Consider the following 17,251-nt stretch of genomic DNA (forward strand, 5'->3'; position numbering starts at 1 on the left):
GCCCGGACCCGCCCCCCCGGCCCCGCCCCCGCCCGGGCCGCCGGGCGTGCGCGTGCCCGGGCCTGAGACGCAGCGCGCGCACCGCGTCCGTAACTCTCCGCTAAGAAGTGCGTGACTCCTCGCGGTCCCCAACCTGTTTTCCCACCTGCAAGATTCGGACGGTTCATCTCGCAGGCTGTGGCCGCTCGAACTCACTGAGTCATGCCTTGGGGACGAGCTGATCATGTAGTCCACAAATGTTCACTGTTCGCTGCTGTGAATTATATCGGAGCCCTCCCCACCGCCCCCGTGTGTAAGGCTCCTTTATTCGGTCCCTTTGACAGATGAGAAAAGTGAGACATAGTTCGGGAAGCCACTCACCTAAAGCCTCCTGGGGCCACAGATGCGGCATTCAGGCCAGGAGTTTGAGGGGGGGAACGAAATAAAGTGAAAACACGGCACAACTGGGTGGTGCCTGAAGCAGGCTCGTATGTTGAGGAGGCTGATGTGGCCCCAGAGACCAGGCCTTCCCCCGCTTGTTGCTCCAGGACACAGCTGCCCTAACCCCAGCAGTCCTCCAAGGGCCCAGCCGCAGGGCCTTTGCACTTGCTGCTCCCTCTGCCTGGAACATGTTCTGAAGATTACTGCGAAACCAAATGCTTCTCCTTCAGAACTCAGCTGGAACATAAACTCCTAGGTGTCCGCCTCACCTCGGCTGAAATCCCTACCCCACTTCACCACCACCCAAGTAGGTCCATCTCATTTCCTTGTTCCACTCTCTTCAGAGCAGCAGTCACATTCAGAAATCATCCCTTTAGAGGCACTGCTGTTCTGGTTTATTTCCCACTTCCTGCCCTAAATTCCAGAGCAGGGGCATGTCTCCATTAGAGCCTTGTGCCTGGCACACAGTAGGTCCCCAGTCCACGTTCATCAGAGGTCAGAATTCCTCCCAAGATAGCCAGAAAAATAACACTGAGTTTCTGGCTGCATCCTTAGAAACAGGGCTGGACCTTGGAGTTGGGTCACTGACCTCTCATTCCAAGCAGCCTTGTCCTGGATTAACCAGGGTGCTGACCAAGGACTGTCTGTCTCTGACCCAGGCCTCAGAATACCCAATGCAGCATTCTCTGAACTGCCCAAAGCCTTGTTTGCAAGCTCAAGCCCGAGATCACATACTTAGTGGCTATTTTGGTCTCTGGCAGCTTCAGGTAGAATTCAGAAAATCTGAGATCTTGCCTGGGCTGGCTTGGGAGTGAGAGCTCAGCCAATGGGAAGAAGAGAACAGAACTAAAATCTTACCAAGAATCAGATTTTATCATTCAAACATGTAATAAATGTCTGGATGAAGTGCATGCATTGCTAGAAGCTGGGGCTGTGGAAAGACAGAAACCACAGTGGGTGTCATCTTCCCCCCCCATTGCACTGGACGGGGGGGAAAGGAAACTGTTAACACCCAGAGTTAATGGTGATCAGAGAAACTGAGTCACATGCTACTGCCACGAGTGACTGGGGATAAAAGTTCGTGTTTACTGGATGCAGTCCCTGTTTAAGCACATCACTAGTGTTCTTTTTTTCTTTTTAAGGTCTTAAAAAAAAAACACATTTATTTATTTGGCTGTGCCAGGTTTTAGTTGTGGCACTCAGGATCTTCGATTTTCGTTGTGGCATGTGGAACCTTTAGTTGTGACATTCAGGATTTTTAGCTGTGGCATTCAAACATTTAGTTGCAGCATGTGGGATCTAGTTTCCTGATCAAGGATCAAACACAGGTCCCCTGCTTTGGGAATGCGGGGTCTTAGCCACTGGACCACCACCGAAGTCCCTAGTGTATGTTTGTTTCTTTTTAATATCACAAGCTTTTGGAGGGAGGAACTGTTCTTACCCTGTTTTGCAAGTGAGGAAAAGGAACCTAGAGCTGCTAAGTCACTTGTCCCAAGTCACACGTGGAAGGGGCTGGGACTTGGATCAGGAGTAACTGATTCCTTGGAGAGGGACAAGCAAGGTGAAAGAAAGTTGGCTGGAAGAGCCAAATTGTGAGTTCAGCCTGGCTTAGCAACAGTGTAACCAGCAGCACAGTGCCTGGGACACCCCTAAAGGGAAGGGGAGGGATGGAGAGCTTTTTAAAAAAAAAAAAAAATGGTTACATTGGAAAGCCGCTCAGCAAAGTCTAGCTACTGTGGAAAAATTTGGCAGTTCTTCAAGAGGTTAAACATAGTTACTGAAGGCCCCAGCAATTCTACTTCTAGGGATACTCCCCAAATAATTACAAGTGTCAAAATACTGTGAAAGTTTTTGAATGTTCATGACAGTACAATTTAGGACCACCAAAAGGAAGAAAAGAAAACAAATGCTCATTAGCAGATTAAAAAAAAAAAATACAACTGTTTACTTTCCATTATTTCAAACAGTGGAATACTGTTCATAGTAAATGAAGCAGGGACACATGCTACTGCCTAGAGGAACCTTGAAAATATCATGCTGAGTAAAAGAAGTCAGACAGGAAATGTGACACAGTGTATGATTCTAAGTATACAAAATGTCCAGAACAGGCAAATCCATGGAGACAGATAGTAGGTTAGCAGTTGTCAGGAGCTAGGGGAGGGGGGCTAGGATGTGACTGCTAATGGGAACAGGGTTTCTTCTGAGGGTGATGAAAGCATTCTGAAACTAGATAAGAGGCGATGGTTGCGCAACATGGTGAATGTCTTTGATACCACTGGATTATACACTTTAAAATGGTTGAAGTGTTATGTGTATTTTGTCATAATGATTTTTTTAAGTGTGGAAACACTGTTGGAAATACAAATGTCAGAGAAAGGAAAGATCTGTTTGCAAATGCAGAAACTATCTGAGGAAGGAAGAGCAGGAGTGATAATAGTGGGGCCTTTGGGGAGGGAACCAAGATGTGGGGGAGGTGAAGGTGGGGGGTGGAAGGGAGACACTTCTACATTTCTTCCACTGGTATCACTGGCTTGATGGATGTGAGTCTGAGCAAGCTCCGGGAGTTAAGTGATGGACAGGGAAGCCTGGCGTGCCACAGTCCACGGGGTCACAAAGAGACACGACTGAGCAACTGAACTGAACTGTACTACTCAGAAATAAAGATTATATGGACACTCTCTTCTTTGAAAAACACCACTAGATTTTTTTTTTTTTTTTGGCCATGCCACATGGCATATGGGATCTTAGTTCCCTGACCAGAGATTGAACGTATGCCCCCTGCAATGGAAGTGTGGAGTCTTAACCACTGGATCACCAGGGAAGTCCTAGATATTTTTTTTTTAATTGTGGTAAAACACACATAAAATTGACCATTTTCAAGTGTACAGTTCAGTGATGTTTAAAAGAACATTCTTCACATTGTTGTGCACCCAACCTTCAGAGCTCTTCTTTTGTTGGCTGCGCTGAGTCTTGCGCTTTGCTTGGGCTTTCTCTGGTTGCAGCAAGTGGGACGACTCTTTGCTGTGGTGCGCGGGCTCTGGGTGAGTGGGCTTCAGCAGTTGCATGCAGCGCACGGACTGATTCGTTGCGGCGCACTGGCTTAGCTGCTCCGCAGCATGTGAAATCTTCCCAGGGATTGAACCTGTGTCCTCTGCATTGGCGGGCAGATTCTTACCCACTGCACCACCAGGGAAGGCCCAGAGCTCTTTTCATCTTGCAAAACTGAAACTGTATCCATGAAAAAGCAACAACTCCCCATTCTCCCCTCCCCCAGTGCCTGGCACCTACCATTCTACTTTCTTTGTGAGTTTGACTACTTTCAGGAAACTCGTAAGAGCAGAATCACCCAGTATTTGTCCTGTGCCTGGCTTATTTCACTTAGCATAATGTCCTCAAGGTTAATCCAAACTGTAGCATGTGTCAGAACATCCTTCCCTTTTAAGTGGAGTCGCTCAGTCATGTCCGACTCTTGGTGACCCCATGGACTGTAGCCCACCAGGCTCCTCTATCCACAGAATTCTCCAAGTAAGAATTCCCTTCTCCAGTGGATCTTCCTGATGGAGAGATCAAACTCAGATCTCCCACATTGCAGATTCTTTACCTTCTGAGCTACCAGGGAAGCCCCAAAATAGTAGTCGCTCAGTTGTGTCTGACTCATTCTGACCCCATGGACTGTAGCCTGCCAGGCCCCTCTCTCCATGGGATTCTCCAAGAAAGAATACTGGAGTGGGTTGCCATTTTCTACTCCAGGAGATCTTACCAACACAGGGGTCAAACCCACATCTCTATGTCTCCTGCATTGGCAGGTGGGTTTTTTACCACTTGCACCACCTGGAAAGCCCAATAGACTCAGGTGCCACATCTTATTTCCCCTAAAAAATAGCAACGACAACAACAACAAAAATTTTAGGAACTTCTCTGCCAGTCCAGTGTTTGAGACTCTGCAGTTCCAATGTAGGGGTTGTGGGTTCCATCCCTGGTCTGGAAACTAAGATCCCAAATGCCACAGAGTCACAATACAAACAAAAAAAGTTCTTTTGCCAAGAATTATTCCTAAAAAAAGAGAACTGTCCCTCTTAAAATTATTATGCATTTTTCTTAGAGAGAGAATGGAGGGCAAGAAGTATAGTGACTAGAGCAAACTGTCCTGGGTTCAAATTCTTCCTGGCTCTTCACATGGTGTGCACTCTTGGATGAGTTACTTTCACATTCCAAACCTGTTTCCTTATCTGTAAAATGAGGATCAAAGAGTGCCAAGGCCTCATTGAGTCCTGGGAAGGAAGGTAAAGTCTGTGATAGGAGTGTTCTTGCCTGAAGAATCCCCTGGACAGAGGAGCTTGTTGGGCTGCTGTCCATAGGGTCGCACAGAGTCGGACACAACTGAAGTGATTTAGCATGCATGCATGCATTGGAGAAGGAAACGGCAACCCACTCCAGTGTTCTTGCCTGGAGAATCCCAGGGACGGGGGAGCCTGGTGGGCTGCCGTCTGTGGGGTCGCACAGAGTCAGACACGACTGAAGTGACTTTGCAGCAGCAGCAGCCGCGGCATAGATAACAATGTGGGCAGTGTGTCTTTGTGGGACAAATTTTTTTTTAATGTATTTTAGTATAGTTGACTAACAATGTTGTGTTAATCTCTACTGTACAGGAAAATGATTCAGTTATACATACATATATATACATTCTTTTTCATATTCTTTTCCATTATGATTTATCACAAGATATTGAATATAGTACCCTGTACTATACAGTGTTTTTTTTAATAGGATGGTCTGAGTGTTTGAATATGGAAAGATGAGTGTGGTGTATTGGTTTGTTGATCAACAAGCCCACAGCCTATCCAGTGTCTTCCACACGCCCTCCCTCCAGATAACATCTCCAGTCTCTTTTGACATGTGTCACTACTGTAATTTCACACTTATTCATATGATTATGCAGCTGCAGACTGTCTTTTCCTCTGGACTGCGAGCCTGGGAGGGCAGGGACCTGGTCTGACTTGGTCACTGCTTTCACAGGGCCCAGCATGCAGTAGGTGCTCAATAAACATGCTAAGTAGAACGGAACCCACCACACTGGAGGTTGGTTTGGGAAGGAAGCTGCATTCTCCTGTGGGCTCCCACTGTGACAACACTGGGAGATTAGAGACACATGGCCACATAGAGCCAGGCTGGGGAGGTTGGGACTGGACCTGGGTTCAGATCCTACCCCTGGGGATCTTCAAGACTCTTCACATTGCCAGCTCCTGCTGGGTGTGGCCTTGGGGGAAGAAGGGAGAGAGTAGAAGCCCAAAGGACCCCATGACTCCTTCTTGGGGCTCCTTTCTTTAGACTCTGTCAAGGGCAAACTGGGCCCAGTTCAGGGACTTGGATGGCCTTTTGACCAAATCAGACAGAGGCACAGTTGGGTAGATATGTGTGTTTAAAAAGGTGAATGCTTCTTTTACTCCAGGTGGTCTTGATACCTGTGAGTCCTTTAGGGGGTCTCAGGCTAGAAAATGGAAGGGGTGCTTTTGTTAATGAACCAAACTTGGGTCTGCTCACATGCACACAGTAAAGTCAATCTACTGATATGGGTTTCTGGGGAAGGAAAACGTAACAATTATTGTAAGGCACCATAAAGCAGAATGGGTGCCTCTAGTGGCTTGTGTTCAAAAACCCTAAACTCATGGAAGAGCTCCTCCTCCTCATCACAGTTACTCTATGTAGTGCATCTCTGTTACAGGTGACTTTTTAAACTGAAGTATGGTTAATTTCGGAGAAGGCAATGGCACCCCAGTCCAGTACTCTTGCCTGGAAAATCCCATGGACAGAGGAGCCTGGTGGGCTGCAGTCCATGGGGTCACGAAGAGTCGGACACGACTGAGCGACTTCACTTTCACTTTTCACTTTCACGCATTGGAGAAGGAAACGGCAACCCACTGCATTGTTCTTGCCTGGAGAGTCCCAGGGGCGGCGGAGCCTGGCGGGCAGCCGTCTGTGGGGTCACACAGAGTCGGATACGACTGAAGCAACTTAGCAGCAGCAGAAGCGTGGTTAATTTAACATGTTGTGTTTCTTTCAGTTATACATAGACACATATTCTTTTCCAGATTCTTTTCCATTATGGGTTATTACAAGGTATTGAGTATAGTTCCCTGTGCTACACAGGAGGTCCTGTTGTTTTCTTGTTTTATATATAGTAGTGTGTATATGTTAACCTCAAACTTCTAATTTATCTCTTCCCCCAGCTACCACTATCCCCTTTGGTAAGCATAAGTTGTTTTCAATGTCTGTGAGTCTATTTCTGTTTTGCAAATAAGCTCATCTGTATCTTTTTTAGAGTCTACATACAAGTGATATCGTATGATATTTGTCTTTGTCTGCCTTACTTCACTTAATATGATAATATCTAGTCCATCCTTGTTGCTACAAATGGCATTATTTCACTCTTTTTCATGGCTGAAAGTGAAAGTCACTCAGTCGTGTCCAAATCTTTGTGACCCCATGTACTATACAGTCCATGGAATTCTCCAGGCCAGAATACTGGAGGGGGTAGCCTTTCCCTTCTCCAGGGTATCCTCCCAACCCAGGGATCAAACCCAGGTCTCCCTCATTGCAGGCGAATTCTTTACAGCTGAGCTACCAGGGAGGCCCAAGAATACTGGAGTGGGTAGCTTCTCCTTTCTCTAGCAGATCCTCCTGACCCAGGAATCGAACTGGGGTCTCCTGCATTACAGGTGGACACTTTACCAGCTAAGCTACCAGGGAAGCCCTTTTCATGGCTGAGTAATATCTATTTTATTTATATATGCAATATATCACATCTCTATCCTTTCATTCATTTGTTGATGGACATTTAGATTGCTTCCATGTTTTGGTCATATGATTTTGAAATCTTGTTTTGGTTTTTGGTCTTTTTGGCCCAATCCTGCGGCGTGTGGCACGCAGGATCTTAGTCCCCAGACCAGGGATTGAACCCATGTGCCTTGCATTAGGAGCTCGGACTGCCAGGAAAGTCCCCATGTGACTTTTTAAATGAGCTGTTAATACTGGAATAAGTTCAGATCTACAGAAAAGTTGCAAAGACAACACAGAGAGTTCCCTATCTCTTCACCCACAGTCACCAAATAGGAACAGCTTACCTTATCAGTTCTATTATTTGTACAAGTAAGAAATTGACACCAGTGCACTGCTGTCAACCAACCATCTGACCTTATTCAGATGTCACCAGTTCTTCCATCCATGTCCTCTCTCTGGTCCAGAACCCTGGCCAGGGAACCTTGTTCCATTAAATCATCACATCTCGTCAGTTTCCTCTGGCTGGCACGGCTCCTTGAGCTTTCCCTGTTGCTCATGACCTTTGAAGTCTTGGGGAGGACGGGCCAGGCATCCTTCAGGCTCCCCTGATCTGGGTCTGCCTGATGTCCTTGTCATGATTAGAATGGGAGTTTGAGGAAAACCAGAGTTGAGGCGCCCTTCTCATCTTGCCATATCCGGGATCCCTGACTTCCATATGACTTGTCACAGTGACATAACCTGAATTACTTGATTAAGATGGTGTATGAGATTCTCATGATTGTATATCAGATGACCACAGACTCTGGCTTAAATAACACACATTTATTCTCTTGCACTCCTGGAAGCCAGAAGTCTGAAATCAAGGTCAAGGTGCTGACAGGGTCATGTTCCCTCTAGAGGCTGTAGGGAAGAGTCCTTCTTTGTCACACCCTGCTTCTGGGGGCTCCAGGCATCCCTTGGCTTGTGGCCGCATCACTCCCGTCTCCACCTCTGTCTTTTCTGCATCTCAAATCTCCCTCTGCCTTTTCTTAGAAGATTATCAGTCACTGGGTTCCAGCTCCAACCTAAATCCCAGATGACCCCTGGCTCCTTAGCTGAATTACATCTGAAAAGACTCTTTATTCAAATAAGGTCACTTTCACTGGTACTGGGGTCAGGACTTGGACATGTGTTTAGGGGGCCACCATTCAACCCACTGGCTTCCCAGGTAGCTCCTTGGTAAAGAATCCACCTACCAATGCAGGAGACACGGGTTTGATCCCTTGGCCGAGAAGACCCTCTGGAGGAGGAAATGGCAACTCACTTGAGTATTTTTGCCTGGAAGATTCCATGGACAGAGGAGCCTGGCGAGCAAGTCTGTTCATAAGGTCACAGAGAGTCGAACACAACCCAGCACGTGAGCACATGTACACTACACATTCAACCCACTACAGGAGGTGTTGCCAGTATTTTTGCTGTTGAGTTTCTATTTTCCCTTTTCTCTATTGTTTAAAATCTAACCACTAAGTTCAGCCCACTGTACCCCGCCCCAGGGTAGGGGTGGGGGAGGATTGAAATATAATTTTTTAATGAATGGAAAATATTCTGTCTAGTGGAAGAAATATAGCTTAATCAACTAGTCCACTGTTGTTAGATATTTATATTCTTTCTGCTATTTTAAAATTGGTGACATTGCTGCAAGGCCTTGGCACAGAGCAGTTCCCTTCATTTGCAAGACCTCCTTAGTGTAAGTTTTCAGAAATAAATTACTGAGTTGCAGGGTGTGACACTTTTATGGATTTTGAAACATAATGCCATTTTCTTCCACTTAAAAGAAAATATATGTCTACTGGTTTCACTTTGTCAGCATTGAGTTTTACAATACTCCTCCTCTCATTTTTAAAGTGCAGGGTGGTGTATCTTTTTTTTTTTTTTAATTAATTAACTTATTTTATTTATTTTTGGCTGTGTGGGGTCTTGGTTGCACACTCAGGCTTAACTGCCCTGCTGCATGTGGGATCCTAGTTCCCAGGTCCATCCACTGAAACCCTGTCCCCTGCATTGAAAGGTGGATTCTTAACTGCTGGACCACCGAGGAAGTCTCTAGTTTATCTTTTTTAATTTGATAGGTTTAGCAGAAACTCTTTAGGTTTCTACTGTCAGAAATATAATTTAAACTGGACCGCAAAAAATGGAGGAGTATTTTCAAGGGATAGGAAATGATGACAATTTATGAAGTCTCAGGTACAGCTGGATCTAGGATTAAACAGGGCCAAGATGCCAAAGTGGAAAGATGGCTATGTCTGTACCTGACTCACATTACTTACTCCAGCTCTGTGATTCCGGCAGCTTCCCAGGGAAGACCTCTGATTGGCTGAAACTGTGTCATGTGTCCATGATGAAGGGGAAGGAAAAACTGTGCTGCAGCCTCAAACAGTGGCCCATGCAAACTCTGACGTTGTTCCTGTAAGTCAGGATCAAGTAAGATTAAGTGTGCAAACAAGCAGTTACAACCGGGGCCAAACCAGGTATTGACTGAAAATCCACACAAGGTACTGAAGTTCAAAGTATAAGAAACGGAATCATTAGATTTTGGGGGACAGTCACTCCAGAATTCAGAGAGCTATGCGTCTAGTCAAGGCTATGGTTTTTCCAGTGGTCATCTATGGATGTGAGAGTTGGACTGTGAAGAAAGCTGAGTGCCGAAGAATTGATGCTTTTGAACTGTGGTGTTGGAGAAGACTCTTGAGAGTCCCTTGGACTGCAAGGAGATCCAACCAGTCCATCCTAAAGGAGATCAGTCCTGGGTGTTCATTGGAAGGACTGATGTTGAAGCTGAAACTCCAGTACTTTGGCCACCTCATGTGAAGAGTTGACTCATTGGAAAAGACCCTGATGCTGGGAGGGATTGGGGGCAGGAGTAGACGGGGACGACAGAGTATGAGATGGCTGGATGGCATCACCGACTCAATGGACATGAGTTTGAGTAGACTCTGGGAGTAGACTCCTGGCATGCTGTGATTCATGGGGTCGCAAAGAATGGGAAACGACTGAGCAACTGAACTGAACTGGACTGATGCATTAGTGGAGGGCTTACCAATTGCTAGGGACAATTGGTAAACTCCAATTGCTAAACTCCAAGTGGATTAAGCAACAAAGGACAACTACTTGTATTCATATATGTAGAAAGTATACCTATAACTTCAGGTATAGCTGGATCCAGGAGCTGAAAACATGCTTCTTTTCCACAGAGTTCTTGTGTACGTTAGATTCAATCGGTAGAGAGCTTCTTCCAGAAGATCAGTTGTAATAGCCCTGGGCTTTCACTATTGCACTTTCAAAAACCTCTATAGAAAGTGCTTTTCTCCCTTCTAGCCCTCAGTATCCCTTTCAAGGGAGAGTCTAATCGGCCTTGGTTGGTCACTTGCTCCTATTAAACCAATCAATCACTTTGCCCAGGTGGACAGAGGACTGATTTGGTGTTGTTGTTCAGTTGCTAAGTCATGTCCGACTCTTTGTGACCTCATGGACTGCAGCACACACTTCCCTGTCCTTCACTATCTCCTGGAGTTTGCTCAAACTCAAGTCCATTGAGTCAGTGATGTCATCCAACCATCTCATCCTCTGTCGCCCCCCCCTCTTCTCCTGCCCTCAGTCTTTCCTAACATCAGGGTCTTCCCAATGAGCCGGCTCTTTGCAATAGGTGGCCAAAGTATTGGAGCTTCAGCTTCAGCATCAGTCCTTCCAATGAATATCCAGGGTTGATTTCCTTTAGGACTGACTGACTGATTTCCTCTAGGATTGAATTCTGATTGGCCACCACTCTACACATCACCAGATGGTCAACACTGAAATCAGATTGATTATATTCTTTGCAGCCAAAGATGGAGAAGCTCTATACAGTCAGCAAAAACAAGACCAGGAGCTGATTGTGGCTCAGATCATGAACTCCTTATTGCCAAATTCAGACTTAAATTGAAGAAAGTAGGGAAAACCACTAGACCACTCAGGTATGACCTAAATCAAATTCCTTATGACTATACAGTGGAAGTGAGAAATAGATTTAAGGGACTAGATCTGATAGACAGAGTGCCAGATGAACTATGGATGGAGGTTTGTGACACTGTATAGGAGACAGGGATCAAGACCATCCCTGTAGAAAAGAAATGCAAAAAGGCAAAATGGTTGTCTGAGGAGGCCTTACAAATAGCTGTGAAAAGAAGAGAAGTGAAAAGCAAAGGAGAAAAGGAAAGATATTCCCATGTGAATGCAGAGTTCCAAAGAATAGCAAGAAGAGATAAGAAAGCGTTCCTCAGCAATCAATGCAAAGAAATAGAGGAAAACAACAGAATGGGAAAAACTAGAGATCTCTTCAAGAAAATTAGAGATACCAAGGGAACATTTCATGCAAAGATGGGTTCGATAAAGGACAGAAATGGTATGGACCTAACAGAAGCAGAAGATATTAAGGAAAGGTGTCAAGCATACACAGAAGAACTGTACAAAAAAGATCTTCATGACCCAGATAATCACGATGGTGTGATCACTCACTTAGAGTCAGACATCCTGGAATGTGAAGTCAAGTGAGCCTTAGAAAGCATCACTACGAACAAAGCTAGTGGAGGTGATGGAATTCCAGTTGAGCTATTTCAAATCCTAAAAGATGATGCTGTGAAAGTGCTGCACTTAATATGCCAGCAAATTTGGAAAACTCAGCAGTGGCCACAGGACTGGAAAAGGTCAGTTTTCATCCCAATCCCAAAGAAAGGGAATACTAAAGAATGCTCAAACTACCACACAATTGCACTCATCTCACACACTAGTAAAGTAATGCTCAAAATTCTCCCAGCCAGGCTTCAGCAATATGTGATCCGTGAACTTCCAGATGTTCAAGCTGGTTTTAGAAAAGGCAGAGGAACCAGAGATCAAATCGCCAACACCCACTGGATCATCGAAAAAGCAACAGAGTTCCAGAAAAACATCTATTTCTGCTTTATTGACTATGCCAAAGCCTTTGTCTGTGTGGATCACAATAAACTGTGGAAAATTCTGAAAGATATGGGAATACCAGGCCACCTGACCTGCCTCTTGTGAAACCTATATGCAGGTCAGGAAGCAACAGTTAGAACTGGACATGGAACAACAGACTGGTTCCAAATAGGGAAAGGAGTATGTCAAGGCTGTATATTGTCACCCTGCTTATTTAACTTATATGCAGAGTACATCATGAGAAACGCTGGGCTGGATGAACCACAAGCTGGAATTAAGATTGCTGGGAGAATTATCAATAACTTCAGATATGCAGATGACACCACCCTTATGGCAGAAAGTGAAGAGGAACTAAAAAGCCTCTTGATGAAAGTGAAAGAGGAGAGTGAAAAAGTTGGCTTAAAGCTCAACATTCAGAAAACTAAGATCATGGCATCTGGTCCCATCACTTCATGGGAAATAGATGGGGAAACGGTGGAAACAGTGTCAGATTTTTGGGCTCCAAAATCACTGCAGATGGTGATTGCAGCCATGAAATTAAAAGGTGCTTACTCCTTGGGAGGAAAGTTATGACCAACCTAGACAGCATATTGAAAAGCAGAGACATGGGACTTCCCTGGTGGTCCAGTGGTTAAGAATCTGCTTTGCAGTGCAGGGGATCAGGGTTCGATCCCTGGTAGGGGAACTAAGATCCCACATGCCGAGGAGCAACTAAGCCGGAGCATCACAACTACCAACTACTGTGCCAAAACTAAAGACCCTACCTGATGCAACTAAGATCCAACGCAGCCACACAAATAAGTACATATTAAAAAAAAAAAAAAAAAGCAGATTTAAAAAAAAAAAAAAATGAAAAGCAGAGACATTACTTTGCCAACAAAGGTCCATCTAGTCAAGGCTATGGTTTTTCCAGTGGTCATCTATGGATGTGAGAGTTGGACTGTGAAGAAAGCTGAGCGCCAAAGAATTGATGCTTTTGAACTGTGGTGTTGGAGAAGACTCTTGAGAGTCCCTTGGACTGTAAGGAGATCCAACCAGTCCATCCTAAAGGAGATCAGTCCTGGATGTTCATTAGACGGACTGATGCTGAAGCTGAAACTCCAATACTTTGGCCACCTCATGCGAAGAGTTGACTCATTGGAAAAGACCCTGATGCTGGGAGGGATTGGGGGCAGAAGGGGAAGAGGACGACAGGATGAGATGGCTGGATGACATCACCGACTCAATGGGCATGAGTTTGAGTAAACTCTGGGAGTTGGTGATGGACAGGGAGGCCTGGCGTGCTGCTATTCATGGGGTCGCAAAGAGTCGGACACGACTGAGCGATTGAACTGAACTGAACTGAATGTTTATAGAGCTGAGGAAACTGTAGTAACTATAGTCTGCCACAAGGCGTCACCCAAGCAGAGTTTTCAAGGATGAAAAAGAGTTTATCAATTGCGCAAAAGGAGAAAGACTGCACATAGAAAGATCTAGAAAAGTCAGGAAGAGGTGAATGACCATGCAATTTTCTGCCAGCACCGTGCTGACACTGGAGCACATCATGTGCCCCAGTTTCTGTTGTTTACATCAAAGCGGCCTTTACCCTTGCCAAACACAGCTTGGCTGGTCACGCTGATCCCTCTATCCCAGTTGACATATCACTGTTGCCTGCTACTAATGTCCTAAACACTTCCCAGTCCTCACCAGCATGCCTGGGATCATCCCCAAGCCCATGATAGAGAGGAAAATAAACAATGCCCTGACCTGGGTGGGACCTCTTTGAGACACAAGCTCTTATGTTGTCTCCCTAAGGTCCACAGCTGGACTAACCCTCAGGTGCCCACTTTGTCACCTGCTCATTGGTATCCACTGCAGGAACCCTTCCCTCCCTGTCTCAGGTCTCCATCCCCAGTGGGGATGTCCTAGGGTCACCCCTTGAGTACTCTATGTATCCTTGAGTCCTCATTTCAGGGTCAGCTTCTGAGGGAGGGAAGACCCCAGAGACATGAAAGACAGCTGTGGGTCCAGGGCTATCGGCTGCTTCGATCTTTATATGGTTTCACATTTGATCACTCTACACAGTAACCCTGATTGGTAGAGATGATCACAGACAGTCCCCGACTTGTGATGGTTTGACTTCAGATTTTTCAACTTCATGAAGAAATCAAACTTTGAATTTTGACCTTTTCCTAGACTAGTGATATGTGGTAAGATGCTCTCTCGTGATTCTGGGCAGCTGGCAATGAGCCTCAGCTCCCAGTCAGTCATGTGGTTACAGCGGTAAACAACTGATACATTGACTTTTTTTTAACTTTCAGTAAGTACAGTATTCAATACATTATATAAGGTATTCAACACTATTATCCAATAGGCTTGTGTTTGATGATTTTGCTCAACTGTAGGTTTATGTGAGTGTTCTAAGCACATTTAAGATAGGCTAGGCTAAACTAAGCTACGATGTTTAGTAGGTTAAATGTATTAAATGTATTTTCAATTTATGATATTTTCAACTTACAATGGGTTTATTGGGACATAACCCCATCACAGGGCTTCCCTGGTGGCTCAGAGGTAAAGAACCCACCTGCCAATGAAGGAGACCTGGGTTCAATCCCTGGATTGGGAAGACCCCCTGGAGAAGGAAATGGCAACCCACTCCAATATTCTTGCCTGGGAAATCCCGTGGACAGAGAAGCCTGGTGGGCTACGGCCCATGGGGTAACAAAAGAGTCGGACACAACTCAGCGACTAAACAACAACCACCCTATCACGAATGAAGGGAAATCTGTACTCTTGTTTTTAGCAAGAAGAAAGAGGGAGGAACAAGCCTCAATCACTCAGTCCCTTCATAACAAAACTGACCCCCAGACCGTCTCCCCTCACTAGGTCCTGGAGAGGAGATTCTAGTGCCCTGCCCAGTGGGATGTGGCTGGACAGTTCTCATCCTCTTCTGCCCAGGTCTCTGAGACCTGATGCAGGGGAATCTTTTATTGAGAAGCTGAGCATCAGGGGCTTCCTGAGCCAGCTCTGAAAGGCATCTGGTCTTCTCAGCTGGAAGAGCTTGGCTCTGGGCTCTTGGGAATTCCCTGGTAGTCCAGTGGTTAGGACCTGACGCTTTCACTGCCGGGGTCTGGGTTCAAATCCTGATTCAGAAACTAAGATTCCACAAGTCATGCAACATTGCCAAACAAAGAAAGGAAAAATCTCTCAGGCCAATGCTGACAGTAAGGAGGCCTGGAAAAGAGTGGTACTGGAGGAGGACACCTATGTCTCACTTATAAACCTGAGTCAAGGCATGTGTGGAAGCCAAAACAGAGAAAGGAACAGTTGATGGTCACCCAGCTGGATCACTCTTGGAAATTTAGGCTGCAGATATGCTCACGAGTGTGTGAGAGTACATGCACGGTCACCTAGGCGATGTGAATTATTCAAATAAATGTCAATGTTCAAAGGAATCATAGCTAATACCTGACGCAGTGGGTTGAGAATTGGCCCTGAAAAGATAAGTTCTAACATATCTTAGATAACATACATAAGTTCTAGTCCCCATATCTGTGAATATGACCTTATTTGAAATGCATTCTTTGCAGATTTAATCAAGATCTCAAGATGAAATTATCCTGGATTTAGGGTGGGTAGGCTTCCCAGGTGGCACTAGTGGTAAAGAACCCATCTGCCAATGCAGGAGACATAAGAGACACAGGTTGGATTCCCTGGGTCGGGAAGATCCCCTGGAGGAGGACATGGCAACCCACTCCAGTATTCTTGCCTGGAGAATCCCCATGAACAGAGGAGCCTGGTGGGCTACAGTCTATAGGGTGGCAAAGAGTCAGACACAACTGAAGCAACTTAGCATGCACAGCGCGCAATAAGAGAAAAGAGGGTCCTCATTAGAAAAGAAGAGGAAAGAGAAAAGCTATGTGATGACAGAGGCAGAGATTGGAGTGACATGTTTATAACCAAGAACTACAAGCATTGCTGGATTGCTGGGGGAGAAGCTTGGGATGAATTGTCCCTCAGCTCCTTTAGAAGAAACCAATCCTGCCCACATCTTTTGAGTTCAGACTTCTGGATCAAGTTCTGTGGTTTAAAGCCACCCAGTTTGATTGCTCTGTTACGGCAGCCCAAGGAAACTAATACATTTGCCAATTTGTCTTGTTTACCAACTGTCACCCCTCCTAAGCCTTGGGAGGGCCAGGAGTTTTGTCTAGTTTATTCACTTTGTTTCCCAGAGCAGGCCCATAGTAGATGCTCAATAAATATCGCCTATCTGTATATATCAAGCAGACACTGTTCTATGTGCTTTCCCATGGCTTACCTCATTTCCTCCTCACTGCAACCTTCTACAGCACTTATTACGTCCATTTTAAAGGGAGGTGAACTGAGGCTCTGAGGGACAAAGCCAAGATTCCAACCTACCAAAAGATAGTGACTGTAGTCATGAAATTAAAAGGAACTTGCTCCTTGGAAGAAAAGCTCTGACGAACCCAGAGAGTGTATCAAAAAACAAGAGACTTCACTTTGCCGACATAAGCCCGTATAGTCTAAGCTATGGTTTTTCCAGTAGTAATGTACAGATGTGAGGATTAAACCATAAAGAAGGCTGAGCGGCTGACCGCCGGAAGAATTGATGCTTTTGAACTGTGGTGCTGGAGAAGACTATTTAGAGCCCCTTGGACAGCAAAGAGCTCAAAGCAGTCAATCCTCAACCCTGAGTATTCCTTTGAAGGACTGATACTGAAGCTTCAGCTTCAATACTTTGGCCACCTGATGCGAGGAGCCGACTCACTGGAAAAGACCCTGATGCTGGGAAAGACTGAAGGCAGGCGAAGGGGAAGGACAGAGGATGAGATCGTTGAATGGCATCACCGACTCGATGGACGTGAGTTTGACTAAACTCCAGGAGACAGAGAACGGCAGGGACGCCTGGTGTGCTGCAGTCCATGCGGGTCGCAAAGCGTCCGACTCACTGAGCGATTGAACAACAACAATAATGAGAATCAGAAAAGGGGCGGGAAGGCAGACATTAAGCACATTCCAATAATAACCGAAGAGCCTCCATTTCTCAAGGAAATTGGAAGTAATAACCGACTTTGCCCACAGCGTG

General features: G+C 45.6%; 1 protein-coding gene across 7 annotated transcripts in view; it reads right to left on the reverse strand.

Moving 5' to 3' along the window:
* The window catches only part of PGPEP1 (pyroglutamyl-peptidase I), a 59,651-nt gene that overhangs the window by 40,307 nt on the left and 2,093 nt on the right, over nt 1-17,251 (reverse strand). The gene's annotated exons all lie outside the window — the stretch shown is intronic.

Source organism: Odocoileus virginianus, chromosome 3 (genome assembly GCF_023699985.2).
Source record: "Odocoileus virginianus isolate 20LAN1187 ecotype Illinois chromosome 3, Ovbor_1.2, whole genome shotgun sequence".
NCBI lineage: Eukaryota > Metazoa > Chordata > Mammalia > Artiodactyla > Cervidae > Odocoileus > Odocoileus virginianus.